This window comes from Phodopus roborovskii, unplaced genomic scaffold, assembly GCF_943737965.1.
Source record: "Phodopus roborovskii unplaced genomic scaffold, PHOROB, whole genome shotgun sequence".
Lineage (NCBI taxonomy): Eukaryota > Metazoa > Chordata > Mammalia > Rodentia > Cricetidae > Phodopus > Phodopus roborovskii.
Window position 1 is genome coordinate 51699578 of NW_026126433.1, and position 22536 is coordinate 51722113.

Here is a 22536-nt window from a genome sequence, read left to right on the forward strand (position 1 = left end):
GTCCTTGATGGGACCCCAAAGGGCTGTGAGCTCTTTATGTTCATTTATCTATAACAAGCATCAGCATTTTTTAGGGTATTGACTGAGGTCATCCTAGTAGTATCTATAGTCCTGTCACCTTCTTTTGTGTGTCCTACAGTTGTTGGTATTTCCAAATACCATTTCATTAATCAGTGGTTTAAAATTAGGGAATCCTCAGGTGCTACAAGGAGGTCTTTTTTGATATGTTAATAAAAATGCACGTATATCCCACATCACAGATCTGTTAGACTGTTTTGATAACTGTCTTTCAGCAATGTGAGTCTCTACTATGTTATGCAATAGAAAGCATTGTTTCCCACGAGGGTTCACATACAACCAGAGGGACCCATTGCCCAAAAGGTTTAGAATATCTTGCCTTGTTGGAATAGAAGGCCCATGCTTGAATAATCCCATTAATGTGGCAAGATCCAGGCCTTGGGCCTTGTAATAGGAACAGGGTGATGGGAAGTACTGACCCACAATGTACCTGCTGTCCAAAAACTCAACCAGGTCTCCGCAGAAGAGGTCTAGGCCCCCCACTAACCAGCGACAATAGTCAGTATGTGTTGATGTCTGTGTCCCCAGGAGGGATCTAAATGTTTTAAGTTCAACATCTTATAGCTTCTAACAGCCTCAAGAGGTAGGCACTGACTCAGGAGTCAGGCACTCCCATCTTACAGATCAGGACCCTGAGGCCTGGAGAGGTGAATTAACTTGCTCAGCCGTGCAGGTAGAAACTGACTCAGGATTGCACATAATAGGATGGTTCTCTCTGCCTCCCCATGTATGGAGGCAAAGCAGGAAGGAACACTCAGGGTTGGTACCTGGGCCTGGCAGAGCTTTCCCTGGCCATGTATGACAGTGTTTGCTTCACAGGATGGGCAAGATTGTGGGATGCAGCGATGATCTGATCAGAGGGGAGAAGGCTATTTCAGAAATGCATTTGTGAACACTAGGTTCCTTTGGTCCAGAATGAAGTGATATAGTGGCATGGCAGTGTGTGTGGTGTTCTAATGGTTTAAGTCACTCACAGAAAAGTGTGTGTGTGTGTGTGTGTGTGTGTGTGTGTGTGTGTGTGTGTGTGAATCTCTGTGTGTATATGTGATGTTCTAATGGCTTATGCCACTCACTGAAATTTGTGTGTATGTCTGTGTGTATGGGTGTGCATGTGTGTCTGTTTGTGTGTGTATATGTGTGTGAGTATATGTGCCTATATGTGTGTGAGAGTGTGTGCATGTGTGGGTGTGCATATGCAAAGCTGGAGGTCAGAGGAAGACATTAGGTGCTGTTTCTTGTTTTGGGGACATGGTCTCCCCTTGGCCCGGAACTGTCCTAGTAACCAAACTGTCTGACATGTGAGACCTGGGGCCTGCTATTCCCTGTCTCTCCATGCAGTGGAGCACACGCACATGCCACTGCTCCTGGATTTTTTTAATGTGGGATCTGGGAGTTGAGCTCAGGTCATGGTGCTGACAAAGCAAGCACTCCCCTAGCTGAGCAATCTCCCCAGCCCACAAGAGATGTTTGTGTCTCTGCCAGGTATGTCCAGCCAGATGCCCAGGGAGACCCCGGAAGCAAAGGACACAGGCACTACTGTGTAAGAGCAGATCCCACATCCCCATTTGGGAACAGCCCATTTTGGCTCTCAGGCGCTGGACTGCTTAAGGACCATCTAGTTTCTGCTTCCCCCCTCTGATGGTGACATTAGAAACAGGACATGGCAGGTACTACTTGGGATCTGCTGACTCTTTTAGATATGTGGTATTACATTTAGCAAGAGAAATGGCATTCCTAGAATGAGTCATAAATGGAAAAATCTCTCCTGGCTGAGGAGGGACAGAGGGAAGCCGGCTGGATGCTTAAGAGACATCAGTACAGAGGTGGTCACACTAGCCCCAGCTGCTACTATACGTCTGCCTTCACTAGGATTTGCTGAAGAGAAAACAGGTATAAGAGGAAAATGGTTTGTGGTTGAAGCCTCCTTGCTTAGAAGTAGATTCCAGCCCAGACCTCTGCCTTTGGGTCCTTGCCTTCCACACTGTCCACCCTCCCAGCAATACTTTAGCAGTGAAAAGGGCCTAAAAATTCCGAGTGTGCGGCATCTTGGCTTTCTATGCAAGTTGGAGATGCCAGATTCAAACTCCCTGGTACATTGGCAAACAGAAAATGATGGGTTAAAATTGAGCAAGAAGAAACACCCTAGGAAAGAAGTTGGTCGATAGATCAGTTTTAGTCCTTGTTGGCACTCTTGGGCTTCCGGTAGCTTCCCATGCTGACTGTTGGGTATATTGCCAGTGTACTCTAGTGGGTGCACAAGGAGCCGCAGGGGGTGTGTGGAGGGGCTGTTGCCCTGACCTGGCGGGGTGTCAGGGTGTGTGGCTGGCTTTGCACTCTGATCTCGAACTAAGAAGGCCAACTGGAAAGAGGTCTGCATGGCACATGAATCTCTCAGCAGCCACAGCCATGTGTATCTGAAGCACTTAGCCTTCTGGCCTTGTGAGAAGCACTGATTGTAGAATAACAACGCTAACAAAGTACTTCTGGGAATAGAGATGGAATAGGAGCTGTTAGTTAGGCTAGGAACTCTTCCTTACTCTTCACACCCCTGGCTAATCTGTCCCCTACAAGGCCTGGCTGGTTCTTCATCTTCACCAAGTCCTCACCTGCCCACGGAAGCATCCCCATGCTTTAGATGCTTCCCCTCCTTGCCTTGACCAGCCAGCAACTATGCTTAAGATGCGAAGAAGTGGATATGTGTGGGTTGGGAGACTGAGGTGATCCTGGCCCTGTGACTGTTAGTGAGTTCTTGGAGTTTTGTGCCACTGTTAAAAACTGAGTGTGGCTGGGCATTGGTGGCACACACCTTTAGTCCCAGCACTCAGGAGGCAGAGGCAGGCGGATCTCTGTGAGTTCAAGGCCAGCCTGGTCTACAGAGCAAGTTCCAGGACAGACTCCAAAGCAATACAGAGAAACCCTGTCTCAAAAAAACCAAAAAGCAAACAAAAACAAACTGAGTGTGCCGAGTCCCAGCCAAGCCTTGGTTTTGTTCTTTCCTGAGTATGACATTGATGTGGTAGAAATGGCGTCGACCTAGTGAAATCTGTTTGAATGGAAGGTTGTGACCCTCTGGGACACAAAGAGAGGGCAGGTTGCTGACTGGTCAGTTGCAGCCAACAGGGCATGCAAAGAATCCCAGTACTACACTGTAGTGCTGTATCTCCCTCATCCCCCCACCGTGGGTGGTAGGATGGTTAATATTATCAGCTGGACAGGCTCTAGAACAGTTGTCCTCAACCTCCCTAATGCTGCACCTTTTGAATACAGTTCCTCATGTTGCTACTTCATACTTCATAACTGTAATTTTGCTACTATTTTGTATAGTAATGTAAATATCTAATATGCAACCCTCAAAAGGGTTGAGACCCACAGGTTGAGAACTACCTTTTCTAGACTCACTGAGGAGACAAGCCTCTGGGAACATGTGTGGGTGATTTTCTGGCCTGCATTAATTGAGATGGAAGTACCCATTCTAAATGTGGGCAGCGTCATTCTACGGTCTGGGGTCTGGGGCAGCATGAAAGGGCGGAAGGGATCTGACTGGATGCTAGCGTTCCTCCCAGCTGCTTCCTGACTTGGGATACAGTTGGCTTTGCCACCATGGTGGACTGTGAGCACCTTGAACGGCAAACCAAAATATACACTTGCTTTTTAAATTTGGTTCTGGTAGGTACTTTGCCACTGCAATGATAAAACTAACACAGGTGGAAACCCTTTAAGCCACATTCAAGGAAGTAGCTAGAATGGTGTGAAGGAGCCTATGTCCTCCCTGTCTCTTCTCCCAGAAGCACCCGTCCTGCTGAGGACAGGTTACTGGATAAATAAGTCAGAGTGAAATCTCTGTCCTTTCCCACCTCCCTCACTGTTTCTTGGAGCATTGATATGTGCAAGGTAGCTTGGGTTTCTCTCTTCTGTGCAGTCACTCTTGGCGTAAGCTCTGTCGTACTCACCCATGCTCAACTCCCTGCTCACCTCCATGCCCTCTCTTCCAGGCTCTGGTCACAGGGCTCAGCACCTTGAGCCTCTTTCCCCAGGGTGTACGGTGGGGCTTCTCAGTCCCTCCGTGTCCTCTTTTCTACCTCTTGCTATAGAATCATCTCTGATTGTTCTGAGACTGTTGGAAAACCTACTATTACTACTCTCAGGCTTTCAAGCCAGACCTGAATGAGTATAGCATCTCCTTTCAACCGTCAAGACTTCTAATCCAGGGATGGCTCACTTTAAATTGACATCTAGTTCATGAAACACAGAATATTTTCCTAAGGCTCAGCCACCCTCACAATGAGATCTATTCTCTCAAGTCTTTCACTGATGCTTTTAGTAGACACACACACACACACACACACACACACACACACACACACACACACAAGTGTGGAATGATGTTGTACCTGGAATTGCATGAAAGGAAACATAATGGTGGTCTCAGGGTTCCACTCCCTCGGCTCCTTCCCTATATGAGTTGAGAACGTGAAGTACCATACCCTGTGTTCTAGGAGAGAAAGCACTCAGCTGGTAGAGAACAGATACTCTGTTCAAAAAGAGATTTCTGGAATGTTTGTGAGCCAACTGCCTTTGAGATCTGTCTACCTCCTTTACCATCCTCCTGGTTTGGGGACCACAGAAACATTGACACAAGCTTGAACCAAGGGGTAGATCCACCCATCATCCAGCTCTGCCAAAATCGAATTTTTACCCTGAGCATTTAGGACTTTAATTCCCATGGCCCTGTGCTCTCCATTTTGCTGGTCAGGGAAATACAAAAAGGTTCAGTAGTCAGCCTGATGTGGCAAATCTAAGCGATGGCGAAGCCAGAATCCACACCTGGGTTCTGACCCAAATCCTGAGCTGGATTCCTGGTCCCATCTGTCATTGTCTTCTGCACCACTGGTTCCCAGGGCTTGCAATGTGGTTGTGACACCTGCAGTCGGTGCAGATTCTATAGGCCAAGGCCCTGACTTTAGACACCAGCTGGAAAGCTCTGGGGTTCCAGGCCACTAGTACTTCTAACCAAACACCAAACAGCTACAAATTAAGGGGTTCTCACTGCCTTCAAGCTAGTACCAATGCTCCTGCCCCAGAGCCAGCTCCCCAGACCCACCCCCTGCCTCTGCGACAGTACCATGCTCCTTAGGTGAAAATGACCTGGAAATAGTTGTGTCTTCTTCTTCTTCTTCTTCTTCTTCTTCTTCTTCTTCTTCTTCTTCTTCTTCTTCTTCTTCTTCTTCTTCTTCTTCTTTCCTTTGCTTTCTTCCTTTTTCTCAACTGTCCTTTTACTGGCTCACTAAGTAGAGACAGAGAAAATGAAGTCATTTTCCTGAAAGCTCTGCACAAGGGAGCCCATCTTTGAGTCCACACAGACGTGTTGCCCTTGGACCCCAGCTTCAATGCAATTTGTTTTCAATAGTATTCAATGGTATGCCTTTCTGAATCTTCTAAGCACACAAGGGCCTTCATCATGCCTCCAACTTCCGGAGTAGTAATTCCAAATCTCTGGTTTTCGTAGATTAGATTAACAAATCTCTGGAAGCTTCTATAATTAGCTGAGGTTGACGTGTGTGTGTGGGGGGGGGGTGTGGAGGATGAGACCAGCCTAGCAACTGGGATTGGAAGCTAGGTGCTCCTTTGCCAGCACCAGTGGTCAAACCTTGCCCTCCTCCCTGCCCCCCTCCCAGAGCCTAGAGAGAGAGTGATTCCATCCAGCCCTTTTCTGTGTGCCCTGCAGAATGGAGGCCTGGGCTGCATTCAGTTCCCAGTCCATCCTATTTAACAGCTAATGAAACACATTGTGGGCCCCATAAAAAATTAAATAGCAGCTGCTTCATTTTCTTCCTATCAGACTTTGAGATTACGATCTCATTTGCACGACAGCTCAGGGTGTGGATGTGGGGGTTCACGGGGTCCTGGGTCCTTCAGAGTCATGTGTTTTTTTCCTCATTGGCTGGGTTAGAACATTTTGAGCAACCATTCATGAACTGACCCATCAGTCCTGCAAATAGAGCGCACGATGGCCGAGCACGCTGTTGGCTGCTAATTAATAATTCTGTGCAGGTGGAGGTGCCAGGTCTAATACCCAAGATAAAATTAGGAAATGAATGGCACTCCCAACAAATTGCCATATGGCTGAATGCTAGGGCGTGACATGACGTTCTGCAGCCTTTCGGCAAGAGGGTGACAACAGACAGAAACCCACTGCAAGTCTTATTTTTGCCTATGTCCTTTCTGCACATCTTTCTGTTTCGTTATCTGGTTCTGTGTCACAGGTTTGGGGAATTTCTTTCTTTTTTCTTTTTTATTATTTTACAAAAAAGTTGTTTAATGTATTTCTGAGCAAACAAGAATCTATTTGCAGTTCTCCCCTGCGTTAATCTAATTTATCCTGGTATTTGACGGCTCACAAACACTCTCTACCTCTTTCACATCTGACACACACCATTTCTACCATGAGTCTGAACCAAAATCTGCAAGTAAAATGGACTGATGGTTCGGTGCCCTTTAGTGGCATTTGTTTGTTTGTTTGTTTGTTTGTTTGTTTAAGTGAAGCCACTTTCCCAGCAGCAAAGGCTACCCAAGGAACATCTGATGTCATTTGTAGCATCATTGCCCTTTCTCAGAAATCCAGGTAGTATTTCAGCTAAGACCATAGCCAAGGATGTCTGTTTGGGGGAACTAGAGGTACTTCATCTCCCCATTTCTGATTTATCTCCATTCTCTGCCAACTCCACCGACAGCATATCTATAAAACAGTGTTTAGGAAATTAAGTGGCTTCAGATAGCACGCAACGCTTCATTATCAATCCCCACCAGCCTGCTCTTTCCCTCAAATCCATCTGTGCTGTTCCTCTCTGAGTCCCCTGGTCTCCACCCAGCGCTATTTATTCTCAGCATGCAGGCGACCCTTGTGGGGAGGAGGGCCATAAAGCACCCAGCCGCATTCTGAATGTCACAGCCTTTCTCCCATAGCTGCAGCCCTTTAGAGTCCTGGGAGGCTCAGAGACAGTGCGGCTCTGATGCAGGAAGATGATTTAGGGGAGCCACTAAAGGGACATTATGTTATTTGCTGGTGCCTCTGTAGGATTTAATACCCTCCTGAGTGGCGCTGAGCCTGTGCTATACACCTCTGGAGGAACCAACTGCTTTGTCATGTTTGGGGTCCTGAGGACTGTGTGTGTCTTTTGACTCCCACATTTCTTACCCACCCCCAATTTAACAGTCTTGTGCTGTGGAGTTCATCGAAAAACAGCATTTGTCTCTTGAATATAACTGTTCAATTGATCATTGTAGACAGTGTGGTTAACCCAGAGCTGCATAAAAAATAGAAAAATCACCAGTCAGCATTCACTTTATTCCTTATATATGTTACATCTCTTCTTCATATTAAAAAAAAAAAAAAGACCCTAGGCCAACAAGATGGCTAGATGGGAAAATATTTTCTACCAAGCCCAGACATGAATTCAATCCCCAGGACCCACAAGGTGGAAGGAAAGAACTAACTTCTGACCTCTACTTGTGTGTGTGTGTGTGTGTGTGTGTGTGTGTGTGTGTGTGTGTGTGTTTGTGTTCGAGAACTCTCAAACATGCAAAATTAAATAAGTAAACATAAACAAAATATTTATATAAAATGAACAAGTGTAAAATCTAAAAATCCTGCTATGTGTTGTTTGAGGTAGCCAAAACAAATACAGGAAATTGTCGGTAGCTTTTCAAATACACATCAAATGGTTTGGGAACGTTGTATCCCATGAACAGCTCATTATATCAGCTTGCTGCCTCTTGTACAGGTGCTCCCGGGGAACTTCTGTCACGTGTTTGGCAATGGAGGTGGTAGGAAATTTCACACAAGGATTTCCGGTTGTAAAACAATAGCAGGAAAGGCACTCTAGGCTGAGGCTCAATCCAGTACCATGGCTGTTCCTATGTAGGAAGAGCAATACTGACCCCTGAGGCTGACTCTTACACAGTGTGTGGTTACTGGCCTGTGTGGGTAAAAGCACTGCCCAGAGCTGTCTTGCCTAAGGAATGGGACAGCTCAGTGAAAGGTAAAATGGGCATCACTGGAGCATGACCTGTAGGTAATAAGTGAGGCCTACTTCTTAGACACAGGCATGTCCCAGAATCATCCCAGCAGCCAGACCCATTGTCAAAGCTGTCATGTAGTTGATGTGGCACTCTGTAAGCCATGGGGGTCACATGCAAGAAACCAGTTACCCAAGTTTCATAAAAGACAGAATAAGGTTAGTCAGCTCTGCACTCAGTACAACGAAACTTGTCCCAAAGTACTGGCCCCTTAACCGATTCCCTCCTGTCCTGAGAATGCCTTTAATCCACGCATCCTAGATCTACATTTGCTTCTCCCTGTTAACAGTAAATATCCTTGTCAAAAATTGTGAGAAACTTGACATCACTGTATTTTTCTGAGTCACACACAGTACAGCCAGCAAGTTGGGCTGTGCTATTCTGGGGAGCTTAGGCAACCCTTCCATCATTCCTTCCTATAGCCCCTTCCCCAGCTCAGGGCATACTTGGGGGCCAGGCTGTGGCCCCTGAATTGACCCCATACAAACCCAGTAGTTCGAATTTGCCCAGCTCCCCCTGTGCTGGCCCCTGGCTGCTGCCCCAGACCCAGGTCCTTCTCTGACAGAATCCACTAGCACCAGCCAGACAGGCTGCTCAGCACATGGTGCATAGGGAGTGAGGAAGCAGGGGTGGTGCAGGCATTTCCAAAGTGTCTGGGGATGGCCTGTGTGCTGCATCTCTCTTCATTTTGGTTTGTACCTTGAACCACTGTTGATCAGTTGCAACAGGGTCTGTTTCATTTTTCTTTGTTTTGGTTTTAACTTTTTCTTTTTTACCCGTGATTCTTTGGCATAATGCGTCACAAGAGGAAGACACACAATTCTTTTTTATGCATTCATTATAAAGGCAATATTCTCGTTTTTTTTTTTTTTTTTTTATAGTCAAAAAAATAGCCACGTCTCTCTGAATGAATCCTTCTGGCTGGGTGCTCTTCTATTTCCGTGACACCCTCTTTTGATTTCATGACTGCCGTCTTCCTGGCAGTAGCTGAGGGTGTGGTAGCTTCAGGCCGGGACATGCACAGCAGCATCGGGCAGAGTGTTGCCTTGTTTGATGGATGCTTGTTCTGCTGTCCCCGGAGAGTGAAGAGCTGTGGATGTAAGATCTGTCCCCATGTTGTAGTCCTTTCTTCCTCAGAGTTGTGTGAGCTTACAAGGCCATGCATGTCTTGTTTGTTTGTTTTGTTGGTTTAATAAAGAAAGTTCTTCAGGTTAATTCTAAGACCACTTCCTACACAGTTTCTGTTTCTATCTACTTGCCTACTATTGTGTGGTTTGCAGAATTTTTTTTTAATAAAGACTTAAATAGCCTAAAAGGTAGATAGGTGATAAAATCTGTTAGAGTACATTATTTAAATAAATTACTGCTCCACAATCCATTAAAAAGAGCTGATGCTATGTCAATTAAGGAGCAGAACCACCGAGTTGAAGAGCAAGGACATGTTGGTGATCGGGCGGTCTCTGTAAGTTTTGATGATCAATTTGTAGGTGGTGAAAGAATTTCCTCTGACTTATCCTAAAACTAAACAAAGGAAGGGCAGAGCTGGCTCAGTAGTTAGGAACACATGTTGCTCTCCTAGAGGATCTGGGTTCAATTTCCAGCACCTACAAGGCAGCTCACAATTGCCTGTAACTCTACTTTCAGATCCAGCACCCACCAACACCCTCTTCTGGCCACCTCAGATTCCAGGCATGCACACAGTACACAGATACACCTGCGGGCAGAATACCCATACACATAAAACAAACAAACAAAAAACAAAGAAGAGCCCTCTTCTCACACTTGGGCATCATGAGCTGAGGTTCACTGTCAGTGTAGCCTGGTGCTGAGAGACGGCGATTGTTTTGCACACGCTGCAGGATGTGCTTTTTTTTTTTTTTTTTTTTTCCATCTTTTACTGCACAAGTTATTGCAGTTTGCATGTTGACTATCTCTCAAGGGCACATGTGTTCTGCACCCAGCTCCTGGTACTACTGGGGCGATTGATGTGCTGGGACCTGAGCAGTAGGGCCTGGTAGCATGCAGTTGGTCACTGGAGTGTGCCCTTGGAGGGGATAATGAGCTCCTGGTCCCCACACTCCATTTCATTTCTCATTGCCATGAGATGAGCAGCTTTTCTACTGCCCCTCTCCCCCACATACCCACACGAGTGTGCACATACACACTCACACACACACATACACACACACACACACACACACGATCATACGTGTGCATGCACACACATACTATTAAGTACTGCCTCAAAGCATCCGGGCCTGCCTGTCATGGGTGAGAACTTCTGAGAGTTTGAAGGAACATGATCCTTTCCTGTTTATAATCTGACTATCTTAGGAATTTTATCATAGTAAGGGCAAGTTTACTAATGCATAACTCCTTCTCCCCCCAACACCCCCCACACACATATACACACACCACACTCACATATACATACATACTCATATACACATATATACACACCATACACACACATATATACACATATACACATTCTCACACACACATACATACATACACCACACACATATACTCATACATACATTTATACCCAGACTCCCACACTCACACACATACCTTACACACACAAGTTCCAAGGGCACTTGAGAGTGTAGAGATTAAAAACTCACGTACTGGCTTAGATGATACTTTGTGAATGAACTATTGAGGTGGGTAGAGTGTAGTTCTGCTAAAAAAGACTGCTTGCCTGAAAGTTATTGCTGTTAACAGTTGGGCTTTCTACAGTGACTGTGAGAGTTAATGGTATCAAACTGTTGGAGTGATCTCTTGGGGTTGCTATAGGATGAAGCAAGACAGTGTGTGTAAAAACGCTCTGTAAACTGTGAAGCTGTGTACATGTGGGAAATGTGTTTTAGTATTGTCTATGAAAGCTGTTGCATGTAAAAAAGACAGAAAATTTTAATTTTATAAATAGAAAACAGCCACAGGCTTCCAAAGCTTTCCTTCCTTCCTCCCTTCCTTCCTTTCTTCCTTCAATTTCTCATGACTTGTCTTCCAGGCTATCTTAGTATAGGCCAGTGGTTCTCAACCTTCTTAATTCTGCAACCCTTTAATGCAGTTCCTCATGTTTGGGTGCCCCCCCAATCATAAAATTATTTTTGTTGCTACTTTTTAAGAATAGTTTTCCTGTTGTTATGACTGTAATTTAAATGTCTGTGTTTTCTGATGGTCTTAGGTGACCCCTGTGAAAGGGTTGTTTGACTGCTCCCCCCACTCCAAGGAAGGGATTGTGACCCATAAGTTGAGAACCACTGGTTTGAGCACTTACAGTCTGGGAGATTGTTACCTGTTTGAAGGCAGGGTTCAAATGAATCCATCAGACCCAAGATAAATGGTAATTAGGTATTTATTACCTACACAGATAAGAATAAGTAACTGCTGAAGTCTTCCTGCTCCAGAAGATGCAGTCTCTGCTGCCATTCCCATGCTCTCTACAGCCCAAGAGAGCAATTGCCAGCCCTCCCCCTCTACCTTGTAATGGGTCATACCTGAACCTGAAACCACGCCCAAAGGGTGTGGCCACCACCATAAGTTCCCTAGAAAGGCAAGATGCTGCTACAATTCCCCTTTTGTCTAAAGAAAACCTAACCAACATGACTGTAAATTTTGACTATTATAGGTGGCTATCTATAATCAGTATTTAATTGTACATTATGTTTTTAAAAGAGCTGTATATAAATAATACCTAAAGAAGAGTAGAAATATATAACAAAATTGACCTTAAATTTGTATATAAACCAAAATCTTTACCAATGCAAAGTATTCATTTCTGTATAATATCCCCCTTTTTTTTCTTTTAGAAAAGATTGGCTGTAAACATTAACCATTTATAACCAACCCAGTCTAATTGAAAACAAATAATATTTTGGAATTTGTGTATCATTCTCTCCAAACTGCTTCCTACAGTTTGGGGGTGATGTCAATTCCAAGGGGATCCTGAGAAAACCCAGAAACCTGGCCAAATCCTGACTGTAATAGTCTGAGACTACATTGTCTCAACTGTTTTGGATGTTGGATCACCTGGGCCACTGCTTCAGGGGGTTCTTGCTTGATCAACCCATATTAGTCTAGAAGGAACCCACAGCTTTTCATCTTCTGTGGAAACAAACCAGAACCTCTTTTCCAAAGTAACATGTCCTTAGACTTAAAACTTGAAGTCAAGGCATTTTCAAAATATATAGGTCAGATTAATCCAGCAGCCTGTATAATCAGATGTCTGTTTACAGCTGTTACTCCCTCTCAGCAATCAAATGATTCAAAGACAACACAATAACATGCAGTATCCAGACTCTGTGCATTTTCCATCTTTATGTGGCTTTTTTTTTAAATTACTCTATTTTTTTATTTTTATTTTTTGGTTCTTTTGAGAGAGGGTTTCTCTATGTGTTTTGCCTGTCCTGGAACTCACTCTGTAGACAAGACTGGCCTTGAAATCACAGAGATCTGCCTGCCTCTGCCTCCAGAGTGCTGGGATTAAGACCTGTACCACCACACCTAGCCACTCTATTTCTCTTTTTAACCACTTTATCCTTTTTCTTTACTCTCCCAAGCCTACGTATATTTTAAAACATACCATATACCAATTAGAGATTTTGTTTTTCTAATCTATCTTTTCTGTATGTCTTGTTCGTTGGTTTTTTGAGAGTTGCTTCATGGCTGAGTACTGGTGGGAGCCTTGCTTGTTGCCTCAATTCTGAGGAGTTTCTAGGTTCATGTCACCACCAAGAAGCATGCGACTGGCTGCTTACAAACACCACTTAATTGTTGGGTAGCAGGGCCTCTTGAAAGAGCCATGTGCATTTTTTGCCAGTAATGCTGAGTCAGGAAGCCTCCCTTAAAGGAACCATGAATCTCTGCTTGTCTCTAACAAACAGAGCTCAGCCAAGAAAACGCTGCTACTAAGAAGCCATGCTTGTCTCTGTTCTTTTGTGTTTAGAATCCTTTTTAAGCTTTTGTCAGGTTTTATGTGGAAATTCTTGCCCCACATTGAGGGTGCCATTTGTAGACTGAGTTTCTTTCCTGCCTGGGCCTGTTGCCCTGCAGTCCCCAAAACACACTGAGACTTATATTAATTATAAACTGTTTGGCTCAGGCTTCTTATTGGCTAGCTGTTTCTTAATTATTAACCCATTTCTATTCATCTAAATATTTCCACACCTGTCGCCCTAGCACTTGGGAGACAGAGACAAGAGGCCAGAAGTTCAAGGTCATCCTGGCCTGCATAGGAGGTTTAAGGCTATGTGGACCTTGTCTCAGTTAAATATTAAAACTAGGAACCACCAAGTTACACCTCCAAGGTCAAGAGCTAGCTAGACAGGAAACTACATTTTTCTCAGTAATCATTTATTGAGGAGATAAAAGGGAGATATATCTTTAACCATAGCAACTCATTGTCTAAAACTCTATCACACATCATCTAGATGTCTGCACAACTGTATCAATTTATATCAACACATCCCTGCCATCTCCAGCTGACAGAGGGCCTGACTAGTCCTGGTGGCTGGTACTCAGCGATCCCTTTGGATGCAGGTGGATGCTGCTGTTTTATGCTGGCATGGTATGGTCTGGGATGACTCTATTGCATTGTTGGCTGAGCACTCACGAAGCAGTATCAGGAGACTGCAGTGAAAATCGCATTATGAGTTAGCTTTGTGATCGGTTTTATTGGAACTGAAACTGAGTGAAAAGACTTAGGAATAATTGGGTAATCAAAGCAAATTAAATCAAGAGGGGGAAATATCAGTTCTGGCATCAAACGGGGATGGCTCTGACACCCACATCTGTGGTCTTTCTCCATTTTAATCAAGTCTAAATTATGCCATTAAGACTTATTTTTGTGATGTTTACACTTGCTCAGACATAGCAGACTTTCTATTCATCTCCGGATATTTCTCAAAACATTAAAACCTCCCCACTGTTTCTGGGGAAATGTTACCTAACTTGATTAGCATCCAGATATTCCTAACACGTGCTCACTTGTGGGGCATTTCATGTAGTTTCTGAGAAATGCAATCCAGATGTTGAGCTTTCAACCCATGAAGATGAATCTTTCGTCCCAATACTCATTGTTGCCTTCAGAAAGCCATATTTAAGTGCTATCTCAAGTGAAAGTCTACTAAAATAAATAGCCATATCATGCTCCCTGGATGGCAGAAATATTACTATAGTAACTAGCCAGGGTTTCTCCAGTTCCTTTGCCCTGCTTCTCAAAGGGTACTGCTTTTTCAAGAAAAAAAATCTTGGTTGGACCAACAAATGGCAGTAGTCACTGCCCCCTTCCCCCAGTACTCTTAAAGTATGCAACTGAAGGCATGCTGAATTAAGGGGTGACGATGCCAGGCTCACAGGCAGGGAAATGAGTGTAGGAGCCTTCTGTCTCCTTTGTTGAAGCTTGAGTTTCCTTGTCACTGAGGTTTGGCCACTGTGTTATCTCCCATTGGAGCCTCTATCCCCAGCCCCTGTCTTCTTGCACTCCAAGCTCCTGCTGTTTCCATCTCAGGATCTTGGTGTCTGTGTACTTGGTTTGGTTTTGGATTCTGTTAGCCTCATTGGTATCTTGTACCCAAATCAGGAATTGTTTTGGAGGCTGACTTCTTATCCCAGAGGGACCACTGGCTGTCTTCTGCAGGACCTGGTTACTGTCTCAGCAAACAAGGTTGCAGCCCTCTGTGCACTGAATGCTGCTGGCCTTGGTGTTCCCTCTCCAGGCTGTGTTCTGAAAGAGCCCTGGTTCAGTTCCCCGGGAGGTCTGTGTGTTGCCCTGAAAGTTTCCATAGCGTACTGCTTTGGCCAAGGGAAGGGCTCTATTTGTAGGTTTTTGTTGTTCAAGTGCAGCAGTCATGTTCACCAGGGTCAGTTAAGAGAAAGGGTAGGCTTGAGTACCTTGAGGTGGTTCTATGAAGAGTGGTGCAATCTCCTCTGTAGGAACTTGCTGAATATTAACACAGCAGCTTGTACTGTGCCTGTCATCCACCACTCACTGCCTTGTATGTATTTATATCTCACTAAAAGTTCACAATAATGGAGACTTTTCTTACAACACTTCCTTTATATAGAAGAAAGCTAAAGACACAGAGAGGTTAAGAAACTTACCCAAGCTTACATAGCTAGAACACCTGCAGAGCTAGGGTTCGAAGCATTTTTCTCACTCTAAACCTTACACACAAGCTACATTACATCATTTGTAATAAACATGCCGTCACTATCTTGCTGTAGCTGTGGTAGCAAAAGCTATGTTTTGTTTAACCTTTCTGGCTGTGGTCTCAGAAAGCAATATGGACGGAAATGCAAGAAAGCGTGCTTGCACGGATGCAAGGAAAAGCCACTCAAAGCCTTCTTCAACTCCCAGGTAGGAGGAGCCATGTCCTCTTCTGTCATTCTGCTTTATTTCTGAAGAATGCTGATTGCAACTAAGTCTGGAATGAATCTCTGGTCCCTTCTGGGGAGGCTGAGGCAGGAGGATCACATATTCAGGCCTGCCAGGGCTGCCAAGTGAGTTTAAGGCCAATCTGGGTCACTCAGTGGGATCTTGCATCAAGTAAAAAAAAATAAGAATAATCATAGGAATACGTCTCTATGATAGGCCTCCTCATCTAGTAAGGATTGTAGCATTGTATAGATAGACCCTGCCCATCACCCCCACCCCAGAAAGAAAACAAAAAACAAGAGAGACAGAGAGAGATAGAGACACAGAGAGATAGAGACACAGAGAGACAAAGAGAGAGAGAGAGAGAGAGAGAGAGAGAGCACACTCAAACTCTTGTTTCCTGAAGTTGGTTGAATGGCTATCCCCCAAACACCCACCTCTTCTCCACACAGCAAGGTAACACAAATAATAAAAACCCAGAGATTGATATTGAGGTTCAAGCTTCAAGCTGAAAATCAGATAAGCAAAGCAGTCGGCCACTAGCTCTTACCTCTGCCTCAGACCAAACTGGGCGATCCTATCTCCACCAATCCTCAGAGTTCAGTCCAGACCGCACTGCTCTCCGCCAGACCTCAGACGGTAATTCCTCCAGTTCCTGTCTCCTCCCAGTCATATCACTCCTGTCTCCACCTCCCTAGTGCTGGGTTAAAGGCGTGTGATCCTAAGCGCTGAGATCACCTTTGTGTGAGCTGTTTCTCTTTTAGACTGGATCAATTTCATGTAGCTCAGTGTGGCCTTGAACTAGTGGAGAGCCGTCTGCCTATGTCTCCTGATCGCTGGGATTAAAGGTGTGCACCACCACTGCCTGGCCTCTATGGCTAGCTTTGCATTTTGATTGTCAGTTGCTTTATTAGATCATTAGCAATGTTTCACCACACAGCATTGTTTGTCGACAGAATAAATAATATAAACAGATCATAACTTTTCCTTTCTTGTGTCTGTTTTTTTAAAAAAATGCCTTTTCCCCTTCTGTTTTCTTTTTAAAAACAAAGCTGAAATTTTGCCAAATGTGGAAATTGGCTGTCCTGGAACACAGGACAAGTGCCAATTTCCATGATAAGAAGCACTTAATAATCATGGAAATGTGTTCAAAAGATTCTTTGTAAAGCAAGTCACATCTTCCCAGTGATTTTCCTTGTCATTCTAACCATGTGGGTCCCCTTCCCTGTCTGTCAGGAACTGCTCCTGGGGACTCCTCCTCTTCTTGGTGATGCCTCCCCAGGTCTCTGCAGTAGACTGGCTTGGCCCCAGCTCCTCAGTGGAATGGACTCAGATTCTGGTTACCTGATGCTGGGGAAGGCAGTCCCCCAGATATTAGAATCTGGCCCTGACTCAAAACAGACTTCCTGGTCATGGAGAGCATCAAGTGTAGCCAGGAACTGAAATGGGCTGTCGGGGTGGGGTTGGGGGTCAGGGCAAGGATAGCCTTGATGCATCATCCATGGCAGGGTGGCTAGAAATTGGGCTCCCAGGTACTCCTGTGTTAGTAGATGGCCCATGCCCAGGTGTGTCTGGGTTTTTTAATATTGTCATTAGAGACTCCCCTTCATAGCTTGACATTACCTCTTCGATGCTGCCTCGCTCCCTTCTTTCACTGTGGATCCCGTGGTGTAGACACATGCCAGCTCAAGTGGTTTCTGGGCCTTGATCTTATCCTTTATAAGACAGGATGTCAATACATGTGTTCACTCAGAAAAATAAGCAGAGGCTGTTCTGAGAGTGTGGGAGTTTTGCGGCAGGGGAAAGAAACTGAGGGTGTGGTATGAGGGGAGGAGTGTGCAGTGGTGCTCATGCACAGGTCCCAGGACAGTGGGATTTCACTTCAGCACACAAATACGCTTGCAGAGCTGCAGACACCTAAAGGCCTTTCACAGATTTTTCTCTGTGGGACACAGGGTGCTCATCCTGATGTAACTTTTTCTCAAAGCACAGAGACAGTTTACTGTTGTCTATACTCAGCTTTGTCCATGTGTTGCTACTGACTAAAAGGCATTTGGTGCTGGGAGAAAGGCAAGCCTTTGCCTATGGGAATATGTGGAGGGAAGAGCTTGGGTATTCAGGAGACTCCTGGAAACCCACCACATAGTCCTCTTTGTTCTCTGAGGCTTGAAGGTAATATGCAGTTCAGTCTGTGGTATTTCCTCTATCTCATGCAGACATCATCCAGGACTAGGCAAGGATATCTATCTTCATCATAAGATGTAGACTATGAACCCCCGCTATTGCCTGGAGATGTTTGATGGGTCACTTTCTGGATTCTTAGATGTCTTAGGTGACTCTGAGATGGGGTGATAAAGGGTCATTTTGGGGGAAACCATGAGGCTTGTGTGGAGCATCGCACAGCCCAGTGTTGGTCTTTGCCCAGCACTGTTCTAATATACAGAATTTGCAAACATCTAAGAGTTGAGATTGTCACAAGATTTGAGCCATTTGCAAACTAAAATTTGAAGGCAACTTAAAAGAAGTTCCACTGGCAGAACAAGATGCCGCTACAAAAATTTGATGGGAAAAGGCCAAGCAGAGGTGACGCCGTTAGTGTCAGGAGGGCTGATCCAGACTGAGTCAGAATCCTCAGGTTTGGGTTCTGTCTTCACCACTGGGGTGACTGCACCAATCCCTCAGCCTCACATCCCTTAACCACAGAGTCAGATCAATGGCCTTGCAGGTGATTTGAAGGTTGACTGAGACTACAGTAAGTGCTCTGGGTGGGAGGGAAAGCTTGGGAATTGCTCTTAGTTTTATTTAATACCTGCAAAGATATCTGTTTAAATGTTTGCAGGGATGGCTCCTTCTCTCTTGCCCAGTACCCTCTCTCTAAAGAAATGCATACAAAATCAATTTTTGTGTCTATATCCAGTTTCTTCCCCTATAGACCCATAGAGCAGTTTACAAAGAAATGGAAACCCAGCCCCAGCTCTAAATTGATTTGGCTACATTTGATACACTATTCCTTCCTAGAATATGACTTTTCAGCTGTAATAGCCCAAAAGATTGCTTTTCACACCTCTTTCGTTTTTATGATCCCTTTCAAAGACTTCTTATGTTGTTCACAGTAGAACTGGCGCCCAGGTTTCTGCAGTTTCAGAAGTAACCACGCCAGAAGTGTCAAGACCTCATCATGAGACAGAGGGCCTGATGCATTTCTTTGTATGGGAAGACAAGGGCGATCCCAATACCTGTTACACAGGTGGATTTGGGTTCAGAGAAAAGAAAAATAGGGAATCCTGGATTCACAAGAGGAAAAGCAGCTGGAAATGAGATGCTGATACCTAAGAGGGAAAGGGAGGTGCAGGCTCAGAGCACCCAGTGCTGTAGGCATCAGAGGCGAGGGTGGAGACTGCTAGGACAAGGACCACAGGCTGGGCAGGGACCACAGGCTAGGGCTGTCTGGCTGGGCTGTCCAGACCCCAGTGTTCAGGCATTAACCTCATTCCGTGAGTCAATTGTATATGTGAATTGGGGTTCTTGAGAGAAGTGGCCTCTGTAGGCAGGGTGGTTGGCATCCCTGTTATGCACAAGTTAGAAGTGCCTAAGCACTTTGAAAGTCTGTGTTCTGCAGGAAAACAGAACCAATAGAAAACATTAATCTGTATGTCCATTCACTCACTCATCCATTGATCTACCCACCCAGCAATACATCCATTAATTCATCCACCCATCCATCCATCCATCCATTCATCTACCCACCCAGTGACGTATGCACCCATCCATTCACTACCTATGCAGCAATCCATCCATCCATCCACCTACCCAACTGTCCATTCATCTACCCACCCAGCAATCCATCCATCCATCTATCCATCCACCCACCCATCCACCCATCATCTGCGTCTCCTAGAGACCCATGACAATCAGTGCTTTAGTTCTAGTCAAAGTGCAGAAGTTTAAGGCCCAGGAGAGCCAGGGTGCAAGTCCTGAGCTGAGTCTTGATCCAAAAGCAGAGGACCAGTGTTCCAGCTTAAAGACTAGCAGCTATGGAGAATAAACACTTTCCTATTCCTCTCTTTGTTTTGTCCATGCCTGTAACACTGAAAGAGACCACCCCACACTAAGAGGGCACACAATGCCATTCTGCTTGATCTCTAGTCTCAGGTTGAAATCACCCAGAAAAGTGACACATCAATCCCTGTACATGGGGACTAATATCTGGGCACCTATATCCCAGTCAAGGTTTTGCCTGAGTGTGTCTTGAGTACATACATTGTACTCTAGAGTGACTATAATAGGAACAACCAGGGGCAGCTGCTGCTGAGGACTGTTTGAAATGAGCACTCCCAATCCTCCTCCAACTCCTCCCAAGAGCAAACATGTCAGAAACCATTCTGGGAACTCCCTCTTCCCTCCAGGCTGTGACCACTTAGTTCCAAAGCATTGGCAGAATTTGACGGATGGGAAGGGAATGTGTTGGGGTTTTAAGAAAGCAGATTCTTGAGAGGCGATTTGAGTGGGCCTGTACACGAGTTATGTTCCATGCCTCCTAATACCTACATCAGCCCACTCCTTAATGGGCCTGTTATCAGACGGGCTGATCATCATCATCATGGAAGGACACGAAGAAAAGGCTCTGCAGAAAAATGGCCTGGGCTGGCAATTGATCCACCAAGGGATAATTTGAAACAAAGACTCTGAAATCTAGCAGGCCTAGAAAATTACTACCTTGCTCAATGGGATTAGTTGTCCAAATGAAGAATATTTTCTTCTTGTGCCATCCTGCCTTCTGATGGTTCTTTACACTGCACCTCTTCTGTACCTGTGGCTGGATCCCTGGCCAGCAACACTGCAGACTGTCAGCTCCGCACCAGGCTTAGGAATATGGCCATGGTTAGCTGTGGTTGAATGGAAGCAGAGGGCTGCTGGGGCTGTGTCTTACAGAGTCCCTCATGAGGAAGGTCTCTCGTCTTCCTGTTGTAATTTTCATGACGCTCTCATCATTTTTTGATTAGCCCAGTGATTTTCCTGATAGGTTAGGTCGTCTTGTCTGATGGATCTTCAGCCCTCCCTTGACTAGTCTCGTCTTCTCTGGAGGAGAACGGCTTTGTGGCCAAAGACAGGGTGTGGCCAGCTGGGGGAACTCCAAAGTCAGCAGTGCTGATGTTTGGTAGCAGGGGTAACAGACTAAAAATATATATTGGGGGAGCATAGATGCCCCAGGCAGCATGAACCTACCCTGACCCTGTGTTGAAGAATAGCACTAAGACATTTGGGTTGTAGAAAACTGAGGAGCTGGGTGTGGTGGTGCATACATTTGATCCCAGCACTCTGGAGGCAGAAGCAGGCAAATCTCTGTGAGTTTGAGGCCAGCCAGAGCTACAGTGTTTCCTGGAAAGGAAAAAAAGTGGAAGCAAAAAGATTAAGGATCATAGTCTATAGGAAAGTGAGAGAAGAGTGCTGCAGGAAAGGATGTCATACCTGTCTGTAACCTGCATGCGCTCCTGGCCACTGGTGGTCCTGCTTCTCATGGGGAGGGATGGGTCTAGCAGAATAGTTGGCACATCCATGCATATAAGCAAACACCACCCTTTACTCATCCACCCATTCATGTATCTACCCATCTATTCATCCACTCATATGTTTATCCATTTATAAACCTATCTATCAATCTATCCATCCACAGATCTATTCATCTATCCATCTCCTCATCCATCCATCCTCTCATTTATTATGTCCCTCCATTTGCACCTCTACCTACCTACCCATCCATCTGTTGACCTGTCCATCCACCTACTTAATGTATCCGTCCATCCATTTGCCCACACACACACCTAACCACCCATCTGCACATCTACCTGGCCCATCATCTTTCACTAATGTGCTTGTGGAAGTTGTCACACACAGTGCTGGATGCTGAGGAGATGAGGGAGGTGAGTCTCCTGCTTAGGCTTTCACAGACCAGAAAAGGATGCAGATAAGTATTCTAACGGTTCTAGTTACATTGAGGAAAACCTTGAGGGGTGAGCCCAGGCTACCTCGATGGGAAGAGGGGCTTCCTGTATATATTTTGAGAATGCTTGCATTGTGAGAAATGTCTTTCCCTCAGTCAAGGGTGTAGCAAGACCTCCCTTCTGTTTCAGTAAGAGATAAGTATCTCCTGTACCCCTGTTCCCTAGCAGTTTGCTGGAATGTCCCCCTCAGCTATCCTCAGCTACACCTTCCTATTCTCCACTGTGTTTCTTTGTTGTGTGAAGATTCTTAGATCCAGGCTGTGTCACAGTGTCCTCTGCCTTTAGCCATGAATGCTCTTGACCTGCACCCATGATGTCCATTCCTTTCTGGCTGGTGTCCACTGTCTTAAGGACTCAGCTGGAGGCCTTCTGGAGGCTCCTCCACCCTCCGCATGCCCTTCTGTGGCTCCCGCTGTCACACATGTACCCCATTCTCTAAAATTAGGAGAGACTAACTCCATCAGGATGACCCACTGTGGGAATGTGTGTCCTTCCAGGCCGAAGGAAGTTAGGACTCCCTTTACCCCAGAAGTACCTGATGACCCACCTTCCCTAAATGTGCAAACCGTGAAGCAATCATGTGACAACTTTCCAGTACCCTCGTTGGGACAGGACTATTGGTACCCGAACAGTGCCTTCTTGCTGTGATGTAGTTTCCCGCGTGCTCATACGTTAAGGGGTAGAAATGGGTATGCTGCCCCCACTACTGCCTCCCTTCTTAGTTGTCCTCTCCCTCCACCATTCCTGTTCATCTCTGCACAGAGGGAACTCTGACAGTGAGTTTTGGACAATGCTGACACCGCTGTGTCTCCCATGCTGAGAGGCTTTTAGCACAGTGACCCCGAAGGCGGGTGTCGAGGGAGGGTGAGTCTCACACAAGCACACAGGGGTGTCACCGACAGTTGAGGACCTTTAGCAGAGGAGTGGCTACCTCATGAGCTAGCATCCAGGCAGCATCTGAAAGCGGGTGAGTTTCTAGGAGCCCCGGGACTGTGT

General features: G+C 45.5%; 1 protein-coding gene across 2 annotated transcripts in view; it reads left to right on the plus strand.

Annotated features, from left to right (window-relative positions):
- Window positions 1–22536, plus strand: part of Susd4 (sushi domain containing 4) — a 117122-nt gene that overhangs the window by 41792 nt on the left and 52794 nt on the right. The gene's annotated exons all lie outside the window — the stretch shown is intronic.